General features: G+C 42.3%; 1 protein-coding gene across 1 annotated transcript in view; it reads right to left on the reverse strand.

Moving 5' to 3' along the window:
* The window catches only part of LOC125905816 (uncharacterized), a 197,314-nt gene that overhangs the window by 121,084 nt on the left and 58,380 nt on the right, over window positions 1-17,850 (reverse strand). The gene's annotated exons all lie outside the window — the stretch shown is intronic.

Below are 17,850 nucleotides of genomic sequence, written 5' to 3' on the forward strand. Positions count from 1 at the left end.
CATTTTCTGTATATAACATGGCTAACACAAAGCCATATAGCACTCTCATCTTTAACAATTACAAGTAGACACAAGGACAGAAGTCAGATGCTATTAGTTTGTTTCCAGTGAGCATGGGGAATTTATGAGCTCATATTTCTTTTTCTGTTAAGCATTTGAAAAAATACATAATTTGTAAGGATAATATTATCGGGATGCTTATTTTCTGTAGTGCCTTACTGGTAATTCCTATTATGTGTTAGCATCAAGCTAATGGACTGATTTGACAAAGGGCTGCTCATCATTCAGAAAGGTCCATTTCAGATCAAATAAAACTACTGATGCATTCATGTGTTAATCACTTTAATGTTGAGGCTGGTAAATGTGGGACACTTTTTTTGCAGGTAGCAGTCAACTCTTATGTCTATCCATTGTACAATTATGATGGATATGGATTAATTATTGTTTCATTATATTGTACATATAGAGCACCAGGCTCTAGTATTTAAGTATTTAATGAATGGATGGAGAATACATTTTCAAAAATGAGTCACAAAGCAATTTTCATTTGCGGAGACTTCAATATTGTCTTGTTTAAGCACAAAATGATAGATTAATTCATCAATACCATGTACAGTATGAGCCTATATTAAAAAAAACACCAGACCCAGCAGAATAACATCACATTGTCCCACTCTAATAGATAATATTTTCACCAATGACATTGAAAACAAAACAGTAAGCAGATTATTAATAGGTCACATTAATGATCACCCACCAGTTTTTACAATGTATCATAGCAACTTCAAGAATTATCAACCAGACATAAAAACAGAATACAGACAAGTGAGGTCAGACTAATCAATATACGCACTAAAGAATGATTTACTGTCACAAAACTGGGATATGATATAAGAAGAAAAAGACATTGACAGTGCATACAAAACATTCTTAGGAATATTCAGGTCGTTATATGATAAAAATTCTCCACTCAAACAACATAGCAGAAAACTAAAATATACATATTGTCTATGGATCACCAAGGGATTACAAAATGCCTGCAAAAAGAAAAATACACTTTACAGAGATTTTATAAAACATAGAATTAATGAGGCAGAAAATAAATATAAAAACTAAAAACTAATGTTATAAGATCAAGCAAGTAAGATTTCTATAAAAAATTAAGATAAGATAAGATAAGATAAGATAAGATACACCTTTATTGATCCCACAAGTGAGAAATTCCAGTGTTACAGCAGTCAAGGGAAAGAGTCAGATTAAAGATTTCAGTATTTAAAAAACTTAAAAAAAAAAAATAGGCATGCAAAAAAAGTACAAAAAATACAAGAAACAGCAATAAATAATAATAATAATAATGAGCAGTAAATGATAACACAAACAATATAAGACGAATCTGGGATATACTAAACAGTATTATAAAAAAGTATTTCATTGATAATAATAATAATGATAATGGGTGGTGTGGTGGTTAGCACTGTCACTTCACAGCAAGAGGGTTCCTGGTTCGGTCCCAGGAGGGAGCCCTTCTGTGAGGAGTTTGCATGTTCTCCCTGTGACAGCATGGGTTTTCTCCCGGTACGCCGGCTTCCTGCCACAATCCAAAGACATGCAAGTTGGGGATAGGTTAACTGGTGACTCTAAACTGTCCATAGGTGTGAATGTGAGTGTGAATGGTTGTCTGTCTCTATGTGTTGGCCCTGCGATAGTTAGGCAACCTGTCCAGGGTCTCTTACAGCAGTGGATATTGTTAAAAAAAAAATGTAAAAACAAAAGATCCACGGATTATAATGATATTGACATGACATTAGTGAAAAAGGTTAGTTACGGGATTTCAAAATCATTAACATACATCTGCAACTTATCACTCCGGACCAAACAACATGAAAATAGTTAACTGATTACTTTCTTCTGGTTTCATCGATAAATACAACTGTGTATCATCCGCATACCAATGGAAATTCATAGAGTGATTTCTAATGATGTTGCCTAAAGGAAGTATATATAGAATAAATAGGATCAGTCTGAGCACAGAACCTTGCGGAACTCCAAAACAAACTTTAGTACGTAAGGATGATTCATTATGAACGTCAACAAACTGAAAACGATCAGATAAATAAGATTTAAACCAGCTTAGTGCAGAACCTTTTAGGCCAATTAAGTGATCCAGTCTCTGCAGTAGAATTTGATGGTCAATAGTGTCAAACGCCGCACTAAGATCTAATAAAACAAATACAGAGACGAGTCCTTTGTCTGAAGCAATCAGAAGGTCATTTGTAATTTTAACTAGTGCTGTCTCAGTGCTATGATGCACTCTAAATCCTGACTGAAATTCCTCAAATAAATTATTATCACGGAGAAAATCACACAGCTGGTCTGCGACTACTTTCTCAAGGATCTTTGACATAAAGGGAAGATTAGATATTGGTCTACAGTTGGCTAACACCTCTGGATTCAGGGTGGGCTTTTTCAGAAGAGGTTTAATTACAGCTACCTTAAAAGACTGTGGTACATAGCCTGTTAATAAGGATATATTGATCATATCTAATACATGAGTGTTAACTAAAGGTAAGACCTCCTTAAGTAGCATAGATAGGATGGGGTCTAAGAAACATGTTGATGATGTAGATGAATAAATCAATGCTGTCAATTCTTGAAGAGAAATTGGGGAGAAGCAATCTAAATATATATTAGGTCTTACAGCTGTGTTTGAGGTTAGATAGGTAAGCCTACTATCTGAGGACAGGAGGTCATAAATTTTGCCTCTAATAGTTAGAATTTTGTCATTAAAAAAGCTTATAAAATCATTACTGCTAAGGGCTAAAGGAATACAAGGCTCAATAGAGCTGTGACTCTCAGTCAGCCTGGCTACAGTGCTGAAAAGAAACCTGGGGTTATTCTTGTTTTCTTCTATTAAAGCTGAGTAATAGTTTGCTCTGGCATTGGGGAGGCCCCTCTTATAAGTTTTGAGACTGTCTGCCCAGATTAAACGAGATTCTTCCAGTTTGGTTAATCTCCAATTCCTTTAAAATTTTCGCGATATTTGTTTTAACTTATGGTTTTGATAGTTATACCAAGGAGTGAACTTTCTTTGCTTTGTTAACTTCTTTTTAAGAGGAGCTACAGAGTCGAGTGTTGTTCGCAGTGAGCCTACGGTGCTATCAACAAAATGATCAATTCGGGAGAGGTTAAAGTCGGTACGGGAAACCTCTGTTACTGAAGGACTTAGTATTGAATTTAACGACAGAGTAATCATTTCCTTAAATTTTGCGACAGCACTATCTGATAAACATCTAGTATAGTAAGTGTTGCTGAGTGGCGTGTAATTGAGTAAGAAGAAATCAAAAGTAATCAGATAATGATCCGATAGCGAGGGATTCTGTGGAAAGACTGTTAGGTTATCAATTTCAATTCCATACGTCAGAACTAGATCGAGGGTATGGTTAAAACAATGAGTAGGTTCATGTACACCCTGACTGAAGCCAATGGAGTCTAATAATGAGATAAACGCAGTAGCCAGGGAGTCATTATCAATGTTGACATGAATGTTAAAATCGCCTACAATAATAACTTTATCTGATTCAAGAACTAAACTGGATAAAAACTCGGAGAATTCAGATACAAATTCAGAATACGGGCCAGGAGCATGGTACACTATAACAAATAAAAGTGGCTGCGAGGTTTTCCAGGTCGGATGTAAACGACTAAGAACGAGGCTTTCAAATGAATTATAATCTAGTTTAGGTTTAGGGCTGATTAACACACTAGAGTTAAAAATAGCTGCAACTCCCCCTCCTCAGCCGCTGCCTCGAGGAATGTGGGTATTATTATGACTGGGAGGAGTGGACTCATTTAGACTAACATATTCATTTTGACACAGCCAGGTTTCAGTGAGACTGAGTAAATCAATATGATTATCTGATATTAATTTGTTTACTAACACTGCGTTAGACGACAGAGACCTGATGTTTAACAGTCCGCATTTAATTCTCCTGTTTTGTCTTTCTGTCACAGAAGAGGTTTTAATTTTTATGAGGTTGTTATGCACAACTCCTCTTTGTTTAATTTTAGATTTAAGTAAATTAGGTGGTTGGGGGACAGACACCGTTTGTATAAAACTATGAAAACTATGGCTGGGTAACTGAACTAGAAGCTCAGAGAGGCGTTTAGGACTGCGACTCAGAGTCCTGATCTCAACTCTGGGTTGTCAGGGATTTAAATTACTAATAAAATTTGCCAGGTTCCTAGAAATGAGAGCAGCTCTATCCAAAGTGGGATGAATGCCGTCTCTCCTAATAAGACCAGGTTTTCCCCAGAAAGTTTGCCAATTATTAACGAAACCCACATTGTTTGCTGGACACCACCTGGACAGCCAGCGATTAAATGATGACATGCGGCTAAACATGTCATCAGTGGTCAGATTTGGGAGGGGTCCAGAGAAAACTACGGAGTCCAACATCGTTTTTGCATATTCACACACCAAGGCAATATTAATTTTAGTGACTTCCGATTGGCATAACCGGGTGTCATTGCCGCCGATGTGAATAACAGTCTTACTGAATCTACGTTTAGCTTTAGCCAGCAGTTTTAAATTTGATTCAATGTTGCCCGCTCCGGCCCCAGAGATACATTTGACTAGGGCTGCTGGTGTTGCTAACTTCACATTCCTCAGAATGGAGCTGCCAATAACTGGAGTTTTATCCTCAGCGGGTGTGTCGCTGAGTGGGGAAAAGAGGTTGGAAACGTGAACAGGCTGGTGGTGAGCCGTGGGCTTCGGCTTGGAGCTGTGCCTCTGGCGAACCGTAACCCAACCTCCCGGCTGAACGGGAGTTACCGGAGGACAGCTAGCGAGGGTAAGGCTATGCTATGTGGCTCCGCACTGGCTACAGGGGGCTGGCTAACTACCACAGCTACTGAATGGTTTTCCATGGTGCGGAGCCACGCTTCTAATTCACTAAGCCTCACCTCCAACGCAGCAAATAAGCTACACTTGTTACAATTACCACTGTCACTAAAGGAGGCAGAGGCATAACTGAACATTTGGCACGCCGAGCCAAGAAAGAGCAGAGGGAGAAGCCATCACTAACTGTAAAGCTAATGTAGCTACCAAGGCTAGTAACGTGCAAACAACAGCTAAGAGATTAGCGAGAAAGTCGTAGAAAGGAGGAGAGCTATAAGTGCTTAACTAAACTCCATAACTGCCTTAAAGACATGAAAACCTGGATGAGCACCAATTTCCTGATGTTAAATTCAGACAAAACTGAAGTTATTGTTCTTGGCCCCAAACAACTCAGAGACTCTTTATCTGATGACATAGTTTCTCTAGATGGCATTGCTCTGGCCTCTATCACTACCGTAAGAAACCTCGGAGTAACATTTGATCAAGATTTGTCTTTTAATTCTCATTTAAAACAAACCTCACACACTGCATTTTTTCATCTGCATAATATTGCGAAAATTAGGCCTATCCTGACCCGAAAAGATGCAGAAAAATCGGTTCATGCTTTTGTTACCTCAAGGCTCTATTATCAGGTAGCTCTAGTAAGTCCTTAAAAACTCTCCAGCTAATTCAGAATGCAGCAGCACGTGTACTAACAGGAACTAAGAAACGAGATCATATTTCTCCTGTTTTAGCTTCTCTGCACTGGCTCCCTGTAAAATCCAGAATTGAATTTAAAATCCTACTGCTAACTTATAAAGCTCTAAATGGTCATGCTCCATCATATCTTAGAGAGCTCATAGTGCCATATGATCCCACCAGAACACTGCTCTCTGAGAACGCAGGGTTACTCGTGGTCCCTAAAGTCTCCAAAAGTAGATCAGGAGCCAGAGCCTCCAGCTATCAGGCTTCTCTCCTGTGGAATCATCTTCCTGTTACGGTCCGGGAGGCAGACACCGTCTCCATATTTAAGACTAGACTTAAGACTTTCCTCTTTGATAAAGCTTATAGTTAGGGCTGGCTTAGGCTTGCCCTGTACCAGCCCCTAGTTAGGCTGACTTAGGCCTAGTCTTCCGGACCCCGCTATAATACACCGGACACCTTCTCTCCTTCTCTCCTTCTCTCTCTCTCTCTCTCTCGTATCCTATTACTGCATCTTGCTAACTCGGCCATTCTCGATGTCACTAACTCAGCTTCTTCTCCGGAGTCTTTGTGCTCCACTGTCTCTCAGATTAACTCATATCGCAGCGGTGCCTGGATAGCGTGACGTGTGTGGTTGTGCTGCTGCCGTGGTCCTGCCAGATGTCTCCTGCTGCTGCTGCCATCATTAGTCATTAGTCTCTCTCTCTCTGTCTCTCTGTCTCTCTCTGACACAGAGGGATGTTGTATGCTGTAAAGCCCTGTGAGGCAAATTGTGATTTGTGATATTGGGCTTTACAAATAAAATTGATTGATTGATTGACTGCAGTGATTGACAAGTTAGAAGATTAATGATAGATATTGGATGTATTTAATATATACTGTTGTGCCGTACAAGGATTTATAACAAAGGCCTACACTTTATCCATAAACTTTTGGGCCTACATGTAACAATCAAAGCCTGAGACCACATGTTGGCACCCAAAAGAACAAAGGAATCAGTCAACCCCCTTTCTCTGTGTGAATCAGCTGATTCAACCCAACACAGCACCCCAGCTGACCAGCAGAGGTCCCTTGAAATACACAGCTCCCATTGGGTGAAATCCGCCACGGCCAACCCCGCACCGGTGACGTCACGCCAGGGTATATCATCACAAAGCGTACCTGAGAGAAACGCTTCTGGCTGTGATCCTCATAGCTAATAGAAGTACCCGCAACTGTTCCTAAAGCTTAGCAACTCGTCCCACGTGGCGAACGCTTTAGAAAGAGTTATTACTGTGCACAGTTAGACGCGTTTTAGGCCTATGGATTTCCCTCGCTGGTCGAGCTGATCTTCTCTCCTCTCCCTCACTCTGTGCGCCGAGGAACACAGAGCAGCCCGGATTGACCCTCTCACCTGGATGCCCGCGGATGCGAAGTTTGGTAGATAACAAGGACTGCCTGCTTCAAGAAGAAGGACAAGGGCCCCTTTCTTTCCCCGAGTGATTCCCCGCTACGAGCCGGAATTAACTCGCCTAGTCAGAGACTTGCCCCCTCGCCGAGGACCCGTTAGCCGCTGTGAGCCGCTAACCACTTCACCTCTGCCGTAACAAAGGACGCACGAGGAACGACCGACACGTCACTCCACCTTCTGCAACAGTAAGAGGCTTTAGTTCTGGGCAGATAGTAGTTAGTGTGTGTTTCTTTTTAAGTTTGTAAGGGCTTGTTGATACGGACCGCCGCGTCCGATTTTGGCTGCATTGATATTGTAAAATATTGCCTGTGTTGCTGCTGTCTGTTATTCTCCTGCCCGTTGGGGTCTGCTTGTAATACGCAGTGATCCGACCTCGTCGGACAGCTATTCGCACGCGGATTGATCAGTACTTCGGCTGTGTTGGTTCAATGTCCAGATTCACGCCGCTCACCAGCTGAGCCGAGCGCGTCTCTGCGTAACACAGACGGGTTACTGCATCTCAATACCGCCTGCGTGATCACACCTCTGAGTGCTTCCCTTTCTCCCTTCTTCTCTTCCACTAACATACACTTGGAGCCGAGCAATTTGAACTTCCCTCTCTACCGGCTCCCCTCCTTTTTGAGTCGCGTGCTTTCTTGGCAAGCCGCCATTGCGTGGCGTAGCTTGCTGCGTCACAGCCGCCATCTTGCTACGCTCACACCTCTCTCTCTCTCTCTCACACACCCACTCGCTCAGACATACATACACATACACACACACACACACACACACACACACACATTCTCGCTCACTCACCCACTTTCTCCCACACCCTCATACACACCCACACACACACACACCCACACACACACACCCTTCTTGATGCTTGCTGGTTGATTCAGTAATGTTTTATAGTTGATAGGGTTTATAGAGCAATGTTGATGTTGGTTGTAAATTAATGTCATCAGTGTGAATAAACCCTGTTATACTGCAAAGAGAGGTTGCTTTGGTTTTTCATTGTATACTGTGATGAAGCTGGTTGACAAAGTCAGTGCCTGAGCTCCACTCCTTCCTGTTCATCTTATAGTTGCTGATATCTCCCTAGAATTAGCTTCCTAAGTGAACACTCTTGAGACTGAATTTACGTCTGATCATTGGTCCGGGTTTTCAAGGTGGTGCCCCGCTGTAAGCTAATTTGATTATTATGCTTATGTAATAATTAATTAATTATTAATTAATTAATCAAATATTTTAATAATCCATAATTAATATTAATAATTATGAATTATTGCCAATGATCATATTTAGCTCCTTCTCTTCCCAACAATACACTCAAACAAATAACAGCATGTGATGACGGTCTGCTGTTCCCAAAGGGTAGAGACAGCTGATTTTATAACTACAATAATAATAATGATAATAATGAGCGTGATAATAAAAATAATAATGATAATAATAAATTGATAATGATAACAGAAATATATTATAATGATAGTGATAATAATAATAATAATGATAATAATAATAAATTGGGGGCGGCACGGTGATGTGGTGGTTAGCACTCTCGCCTCACAGCAAGAGGGTTGCCGGTTCAATCCCGGGCATGGGAGCCCTTCTGTGCGGAGTTTGCATGTTCTCCCTGTGTCAGCGTGGGTTCTCTCCGGGCACTCCGGCTTCCTCCCACAGTCCAAAGACATGCAGATTGGGGACTAGGTTAATTGGTAACTCTAAATTGTCCATAGGTGTGAATGTGAGCGTGAATGGTTGTTTGTCTCTATGTGTCAGCCCTGCGATAGTCTGGCGACCCACAAGAGGATGAAGCGGTTAGAAGATGAATGAATGAATGAATGAATAATAAATTGATAATGATAATAGCAATATAATTATAATAATAGTGATGATAATAATAATAATAATAATAATAATAATAATAATAATAATAATAATGATAATAGCAATATAATTATAATGATGATGATGATAATGATAATGATAATAATAATAATAATAATAATAATACAATGATAATGATAATAGCAATAATAATAATAATCAAATGCAATACCCTACAAGCAATTCTCTAAATAAAGACCTGAACGTTTTCTGGGTTCCTTTTGTTCTATTTATAATAATAATTATAAATGTTATTTATATAGCACTTTTCTTAACTTTGCTTTACAAGAGAAAATAAAACCAACAAGGCTGATAAAATAAGCAAAGAGGAACACAGAGGTAAAGGCAGAAGTACAGAGTAACAATAGAAGATGCATAGTAGTAATAATAGGACAATAGAATGCACAGGAGTAAAATAATGATAAAAAATAAAATAAAAATAACATCAATTAATAAGTGTAAAAACAGTAAATAAGACATGTCAAACACTTCCAAATGCTTTCACAAAGAAAACTCTTCTTAAACTTTTTTCACACTATAGTGTGTCCCAAATCGCATACTGCCGTCAGTACACTTCTTTGCAGTACACTGCATGCACTATGTACTCACGCACAGAGTGCGCAAATTTCGACAGGATGGGCCTGTCCCATTATGTGCGCTTGATCACACTTACACATTTGGACACTTGACGTGTGCGTCCATGTGCTTAGTGTAAGTGCGCAAGTGTATCCCATTTCTATGACGACCAAAAGTGCAGTGCGCTTGATTTGTACTTTACCCACACTTACGGTAAGACAGCACCTGAGCGGTATTTGGCCAAGTATAAATCCCACAATGCATCACCAGCTGGTGGAGTTCCGCTAATAAACTAAAGAAGGAGAAGCTGGTGAAGTCTGCCCACTATAGTTCAGTGAGTCTGCCGTCATCGGGATTTCAACTAAGATGCCGCCGAAGAAATTTCATTGTAAGAAAAATGTTTTATAAATTTAACTTTATATCATAGTCCCGTTCATATCATAGCATCATGATGGTACATGTTAGGAAGCTTTGTTAATGTGTCTGTGGTCAGGAAATTCACATCAAGCTTTGCCCTGGAATTATTTACTAACGACAGAATTTATCTGAAATAGGGACCACGGAACAAATTTCTTCATTTCTTTTGATTGAGCTTTATTTCGAACATGACAAATATTACAAAACAGTAGTTAACTTATTTAATCCTACCCCTTTCATTCACTAATCTTTAACTTTCCTTTAGATATCCAATGTAGTGTTATATATGCCAGCATATTAACTGACAATGCATGTAATAGAAATATCATGAACCAACATGAAAATATATTCATATATCCATATACAGACATACATCAGCTCAACATAAATCACAGCTGCAGATCCCTGCTGATTATCCACACCTTTTTTCATCCCTACATGAAAATTATTTCTTTACACCCTTCCTTTTCTAAACTGGATCATGTTTTTGTTCGCGGAGAATAATATCCAATGCGCAATGTAAGGGGCGTTGTCAAGTCTGTCCCAGTTTCATTTAAATATCCCTGCATAGCCTACTTGGCCACTTAATAAGTGCTTGAACACTATAGGCAAATGTACGTTCCGTGTGGCAAAACGTCACCAAAGTGTGTGCGTAACCAAGCGTACTCAGCCAAGTGTGGAAAAATGGGACAACCCCGTTAGTGCTATCCCAAATCGCACACTGCCGTTTTGCACTTACCGGAAATGACGATGGCGAAGGTTCTTCTTCTCTTCTCCTCTTTTTGGTGAATTACAACCGACCAGAGCGTTAGTCCGTCTTTTTACCACGATTGTCACTGACTTATTTACAGTTTACTTTAATTCACTGTTAATGAAAATGAACTTCATTGTACTTTTACTTGCTTGTGTGTACTGTCTATTTCACGTGAGATGGACATTACGTCGCCGCCTGCTCCGTCAACGTGCCTGCCTTTTTTTTCTTTCAAAACTTTATTCTGAACAAAGAATATACAAACAAGACAGGGAGTAAAACAAGGATACAGTTGCAAACATCACAGATGGAGAAGACGTGTGGAATTCCTCAAAAATATTAAAGAATATGTTTAAGCACAGGGAAAAAAAACAATAATATAAGTTTACTAGATAAAACAAAACAAAAACAAAATAAAAAGGAACAATGAACAAAGGCACAGCAGAGCAAGGATGAGACATCAGAAGAGCAAGGACTGAGAGATACCTATAATCTTTTTTTTTTTAGCTTTTTTGTTAACTTTTTCAATCTTTTTCAGTGACTAAAATAGTAAAGGAATGGATGAACGCAGTGAAGGAGGGACTGCTTTCATTCCATTTACAAGAGCGTATATGGTATTTACCCCAAATAATCACAAGATTAATAATATCAGAAAATTTAGTGTCCAAGTTGTCCATATAATAAATTATGTCATTTAAAGCAAATGAAGGTATGTTGTTGATTTTCAGGGACCATCAGATGTGAATTTCAGACCAAAATAAATTGACAAAGGGACAACAAAAAAATAAATGGTCTACAGATTCAACCTCAGTTGAACAAAAGATACAAGGATCCACATCAAATGGAAATCTTTTGTGTAGAAAATCGCTAGCAGGGTATATTGCTGTTATAATTTTAAAGTGAGTTTCCTTTACTTTAGGAGCAATAGGAAGTCAAAGATAAAAAGAAAAAGATTTTTTTCCTCAAAGAAATCCCTATATTGTCCCTTACAGAGCATGAATTAAAATCTCCCCAATTTATTTGTTTAAAGACCAAACTAACTGCTTTGTTGTCACATTTTCTATCCAATAAATTAACCCCACCAACTTTAAGAAAAGGCAACAATGGTGAAATCGCAGAAAACTGCATGCAGTTCTGTATCAAACAAAGTAAGGGAATAGGAATCGCTTTACAGATTTTGCCATATCCTTTTCTTGAAATAGAAATGTTTTATTTTTAGATATAGATTCTTCAAAGGATAGCAACTGACCATCTGGATTCAATAAATCGCAAACAAATTTTACATTATTTTCATACTATTCAGCTTTAAAAATTGATTTTCTGTTTATAGTTATGACCCTATTGTTCCATAAAATGGAATTGTGTGGTGAAAAACTGTGGGTAAATAACATTTTCCAAAACATTAAGGCTTGTTTGTGGAAGTTGGATAACTTAATAGAAATTTTGGACACATCAAAATCACACTTGAGAAGAAAGATAAGACCTCCAGTCCAATCAAGTAGCTTGTTTGGTATGTGGTACCAAATAGATTGAGGTTTAGAGATACATGCTTTTAACCATTTGACTCTGAAAGCTGCAATCACAGATTAAAATTCCATGGCTCTTAAACCACCGTTTTCGTATTCTCTGACCAGCTGTGAGTTTCGTAAGTAATGAGTTTTATTCTTCCATATAAACTTAAATAAATGGAATTAGAAGATCTTATCGTTTTAGGTGACGTATATAAGACATGGCAGAGATAGATAAGTCTTGAGAAACCCTCAGCTTTAGACAGTAAAAACAAAGATAAGTCTCAAGTGAGCCAGTGATTTAAAGTTTTTGGAACAGATTTCAAGCTGGGAGTAGTGTTCAAATGTTCTCTGTTATGCAAGTTTTTTGTTATTACTAATCCTAAATATTTAACCTCATCTTTTATTGGAATATTTGCAATGTTGTTGAGATTACTGTCATGGACAGCCAAAAGTTCACATTTTTTGAGGTTTAAGGTCAGACCCGAAGCTTTTGAAAATAGACTAATTTTATCAATTGCTAATGGAACCATACTCGTACTCGTCGTCCTCCGCTTATCCGGGTCCGGGTCGCGGGGGCAGCATCCTCAGCAAAGAAGCCCAGACAGTCCTCTCCCCAGCCACTTCCATCAGTTCTTCCGCGGGAACCCTGAGGCGTTCCCAGGCCAGCCGGGTAATGTAATCCCTCCAGCGTGTTCTGGGGCGGCCCCGAGGTCTCCTCCCGGTTGGACATGCCCGAAACACCTCTCAAGGGAGGCATCCAGAAGGCATCCTTACCAGATGCCCAAACCACCTCAACTGGCTCCTCTCGATGTGGAGGAGCAGCAGCTCTACTCTGAGTCCCTCCCAGATGTCTTAGCTCCTCACCCTATCCCTAAGGCTGAGCCCAGCCACCCTGCAGAGGAAACTCATTTCGGCCGCTTGCACTCGCGATCTCATTCTTTCGGTCACTACCCAGAGCTCGTGACCATAGGTGAGGGTTGGAACATAGATCGACCGGTAAATCGAGAGCTTCGCTTTCTGGCTAAGCTCCCTCTTCACCACAACGGACTGGTTAAGCGCCTGCATCACTGCTGACACCGCCCCAATCCGCCTGTCAATCTCCTGCTCCATCCTGCCCTCACTCGTGATCAAGATCCCAAGATACTTAAACTCCTCCACCTGAGGAAGGACCTCCCCCCTGACCTGGAGTGGGCAATTCACCCTTTTCCAGCTGAGGACCATGGCCTCAGACTTGGAAGTGCTGATTCTCATCCCAGCCGCTTCACACTCGGCTGCGAACCGCCCCAGCGAGAGCTGGAGGTCACTGTTCGATGGAGCTAGGAGAACCACGTCATCCGCAAAAAGCAGGGACGAGATCCTCCCATCACCGAACCTGACACCCTCCACCACTCGGCTGCGCCTAGAAATTCTGTCCATAAAAGTTATGAACAGAACCGGTGACAAAGGGCAGCCCTGGCGGAGTCCAACCCTCACCGGGAACAGGTCCGACTTACTGCCAGCCACGCGAACCAGACTCATGCTCCTTCGGTACAGGGACTGGATGGCCCTTTGCAAGGGGCCACCAACCCCATACTCCCCGAGCACCACCCACAAGATGCCCCTGGGAACATGGTCGTAAGCCTTCTCCAAATCCACAAAACACATGTGGACTGGTTGGGAAAACTCCCATGCCCCCTCCAGCACCCTGGTGAGGGTAAAGAGCTGGTCCACAGTTCCGCGTCCGGGACGAAAACCACATTGCTCCTCCTCAATCCGAGGTTCAACTATCGACTGGACCCTCTTCTCCAGCACCCTGGAGTAGACCTTACTGGGTAGGCTGAGGAGTGTGATCCCCCTGTAGTTGGAACACACCCTCTGGTCCCCTTTCTTGAAAATGGGGACCACCACCCCGGTCTGCCACTCCAGAGGCACTGCCCCCGATGTCCACGCAATGTTGCAGAGGCGTGTCAGCCAGGACAGCCCTACAACATCCAGAGCCTTGAGATATCCAGGACGAATCTCATCCACCCCCGGGGCTCCGCCGGAGTTGTTTCACTATCTCAGCAACTTCTGCCCCAGAAATTGGACGACCCGCCACCGAGACCCCCGTCTCTGTTTCCTCACTGGAATACGTGTTGGTGGGATTGAGGAGCTCCTCAAAGTATTCCTTCCACCACCCGACAATGTCCCCAGTTGACGTCAGCAGCTCCCCGCCCCCACTGTAAACAGTGTGAGCAAGTTGCCGGCTTCCCCCCCGAGGCGCCCGACGGTTTGCCAGAACCTCTTTGGAGCCGATCGATAGTCTTCCTCCATGGCCTCACCGAACTCCTCCCACGCCCAAGTTTTTGCCTCAACGACTGCCGCTGCTGCGCTCCGCTTGGCACGCCGGTACTCGTCAGCTGCTTCCGGAGACCCACAGACCAATCATGCCCTGTAGGCCTCCTTCTTCAGCCTGACGGCTCCCCTCACCTCTGGTGTCCACCAGCAGGTTCAGGAATTACCGCCGCGACTGGCCCCAGCGGCCTTGCGGCCACAGCTCACAACCGCCGCCTCGACAATGGCAGAGCGGAACAAGGCCCATTCGGACTCAATGTCCCCCTGTGCCCTCGGGACGCAGTCGAAGCTCTCCCAGAGGTGGGAGTTGAAGATCATCTGGACAGGTTCTTCCGCCAGGCGTTCCCAGCAGACCCTCACTGTTCGTTTGGGCCTGCCAGGTCTGCGCGGCATCTTCCCCCACCATCTGATCCAACTCACCACCAGGTGGTGATCAGTTGACAGCTCTGCTCCTCTCTTCACCCGAGTGTCCAGAACATATGGCCGCAGGTCAAATGATACGACTACAAAGTCGATCATTGACCTGCGACCTAGGCTGTCCTGGTGCCACGTGCACCGATGGACATCCTTATGTTTGAACATGGTGTTAGTTATGGCCAAACTGCGACCCGCACAGAAGTCCAATAACTGAACACCACTCAGATCGGGCAGGCCGCTCCTCCCAATCACGCCTCCAGGTCCCGCTGTCATTGCCCACGTGAGCGTTGAAGTCCCCAGCAGAACAATGGAGTCCCCGGGGGCACTGTCCAGCACCCGCCCCAGGGACTCCAAAAAGGGTGGGTACTCTGAACTGTTGTTCGTGCATAAGCGCAGACAACAGTCAGGACCCGTTCCCCGACCCGAAGGCGCAGGGAAGCAACCCTTTCGTCTACCGGGGTAAACCCCAACGTACAGGCAGAGAGTCTGGGGGCTATCAGAAAGCCCACCCCGGCCCTCCGCCTCTCACCCGGAGCAACTCCAGCGAAGGAGAGAGTCCAACCCCTCTCGAGGACTAGGGTTCCAGACCTGGAACTATGTGTCGAGGCGAGGCCGACTATATCTAGCCCGTAATGCTCAACCCCTTCCACAAGCTCCGGCTCCTTCCCCGCCAGAGAGGTGACGTTCCATGTCCCAGGAGCCAACTTCTGTAACCGAGGATCGGACCGCCAAGGCCCCCGCCTTGGTCTGCTGCCCAATCCACGTTGCACCGAACCCTTCTGGATCCCTCTGCGGGTGGTGAGCCTACAGGGGGACGAGCCCATGTAGCCGGTTCAGGCTGGGCCCGGCCGGACCCCATGGGCGAAGGCCCGACCACCAGGCGCTCGCCCACGGGCCCCAACCCCAGGCCTGGCTCCAGGGCGGGGCCCCGGTAACCCTCCGGGCCGGGTGAACATGACCTTGTTCGTATCCATCATGAAGGGTCTTTTGAACCATTCATTCATTCATTCATTCATTCATTCATTCATTCATCTTCTAACCGCTTCATCCTCTTGAGGGTTGCGGGGGGGCTGGAGCCTATCCCAGCTGACATCGGGCGAGAGGCAGGGTACACCCTGGACAGGTCGCCAGACTATCACAGGGCTGACACATAGAGACAAACAACCATTCACACTCACATTCACACCTATGGACAATTTAGAGTTATCAATTAACCTAGTCCCCAATCTGCATGTCTTTGGACTGTGGGAGGAAGCCGGAGTGCCCGGAGAGAACCCACGCTGACATGGGGAGAACATGCAAACTCCACACAGAAGGCTGTGAGGCGAGAGTGCTAACCACCACACCACCGTGCCGCCCTCTTTTGAACCATATATTTGTTTTTTTAAAACAATGCTGTATCATCAGCAAACTGGCTAATTGTGAATTTTTTCCCAAGAATTTCAATACGATGAATGTCTGGTGAGTTTTTAATGTAGATTGACAACAACTCTGCGGCTAAAATAAAGAGCAGGGGGCTGATCGGGCACCCTTGATGAATACCTCGTTGAATAGGGAACCTATTGGAAACGCTGCAGCTTAGAGATACACTACTGTTAATATCATTATAAAGCATATGTATAACATTGCAGAGGTTAAGACCAAAACCAAACATTTTCAAAGCTTCAAACAGAAATCGATGTTCTAAAGTATCAAAAGCTTTAAAGAAATCTAAGAATAAAATGAAACTGTCATGTGGGATCAGAAAATTATAGTCAAGTATATCTAAAACTAATGGAGTGTGGTTATGAATGTGTCTCCCTTTGATAAATGCTGACTGTTTCATCAATTATCATACTTATTCCTTTCTTTAGTCAGTTAGCAAAAACATGAGCTAGAAGCTTGTAATCACCACAAAGTAAAGTAATAGGCCTCCAGTTGTCCAAGTTAAGTTTATCTGTTCGGTTTTGCAATAAGTGTGATATACCCTTGTTTCATCACAGGCAGAGATGAGTTACTTATACATTCTTTCAAGCCATCAAAAATAATATCACAAATTTCGTTCCAAAAATGTTTATAAAACTCAATTGTGAGGCCATATGGGCCTGGTGACTTCCCATTGGGAATTTGTGAAATAGCTGTGTCTAGCTCTTCTATTGTAATATCAGCTTTGAAATGTTCGTCAATTTGAGGGGTTCATTGCTTCACCAAATTCAGGAAAAAGTCAGCCTCTTGCTTTGAGAATTTAGAACTGTATAAGGATTTGTAAAAAGAAAAAATGTGATCTTCAATCAAGTTCTGATCCTCACACAGACACTAATTAATATATAATTTATTTACTGCTTTTTTGGCCTGTCTACTCTTCTCTAAATTAAAGAAGTAAGATGTGTTTTTCTCACCATCTTCAATCCATCTTGCAGAACAGATAAATGCTCCTTTTGCTTTATCTATATAAAGGTCGTCTAAACTTGACTGCAGCTGAAGAAGTTCGAGGTTATCTTCATCATTAAGATGAGTGTTATGACAGAGTATTTATTTTAGTTGCAATGTCAATCTGTTGTTTTCGTCTCTGTTTAGCCAAAGTTTAACCTTGGTTAATGCCAATTCTCCTAACATTAAATTTAAGCCATTCCCATTTACTCATGGATGATAAATCATTAAGTTGCTTAATTTCACTGATTAAAGAAACAATTTGTTTGCAAAAGGATTCACTTTTTAATAAATTTCTATTAAATTTCCAATGTAAGATTCTGGATTTAGGAGAATTGGCAATAAGTGAAGTAGTCAGTGAAATAATAACACAGTGGTCTGTAAGGGGAGAAGGGCAGATATTGCAATCAGAGGATAACTCAACTAAATGACTAGAAATTAGCCAGAAATCTAATCTAGAGCACTGAGACCGACTCGTACTGTTACTTCATGCATACTGTTTTTTGCCTGGATTCATCATACGCCAAACATCAACAAGGTTGAGTGATTTAGAGAA

This window comes from Epinephelus fuscoguttatus, linkage group LG18 (assembly GCF_011397635.1).
Source record: "Epinephelus fuscoguttatus linkage group LG18, E.fuscoguttatus.final_Chr_v1".
Classification (NCBI taxonomy): domain Eukaryota; kingdom Metazoa; phylum Chordata; class Actinopteri; order Perciformes; family Serranidae; genus Epinephelus; species Epinephelus fuscoguttatus.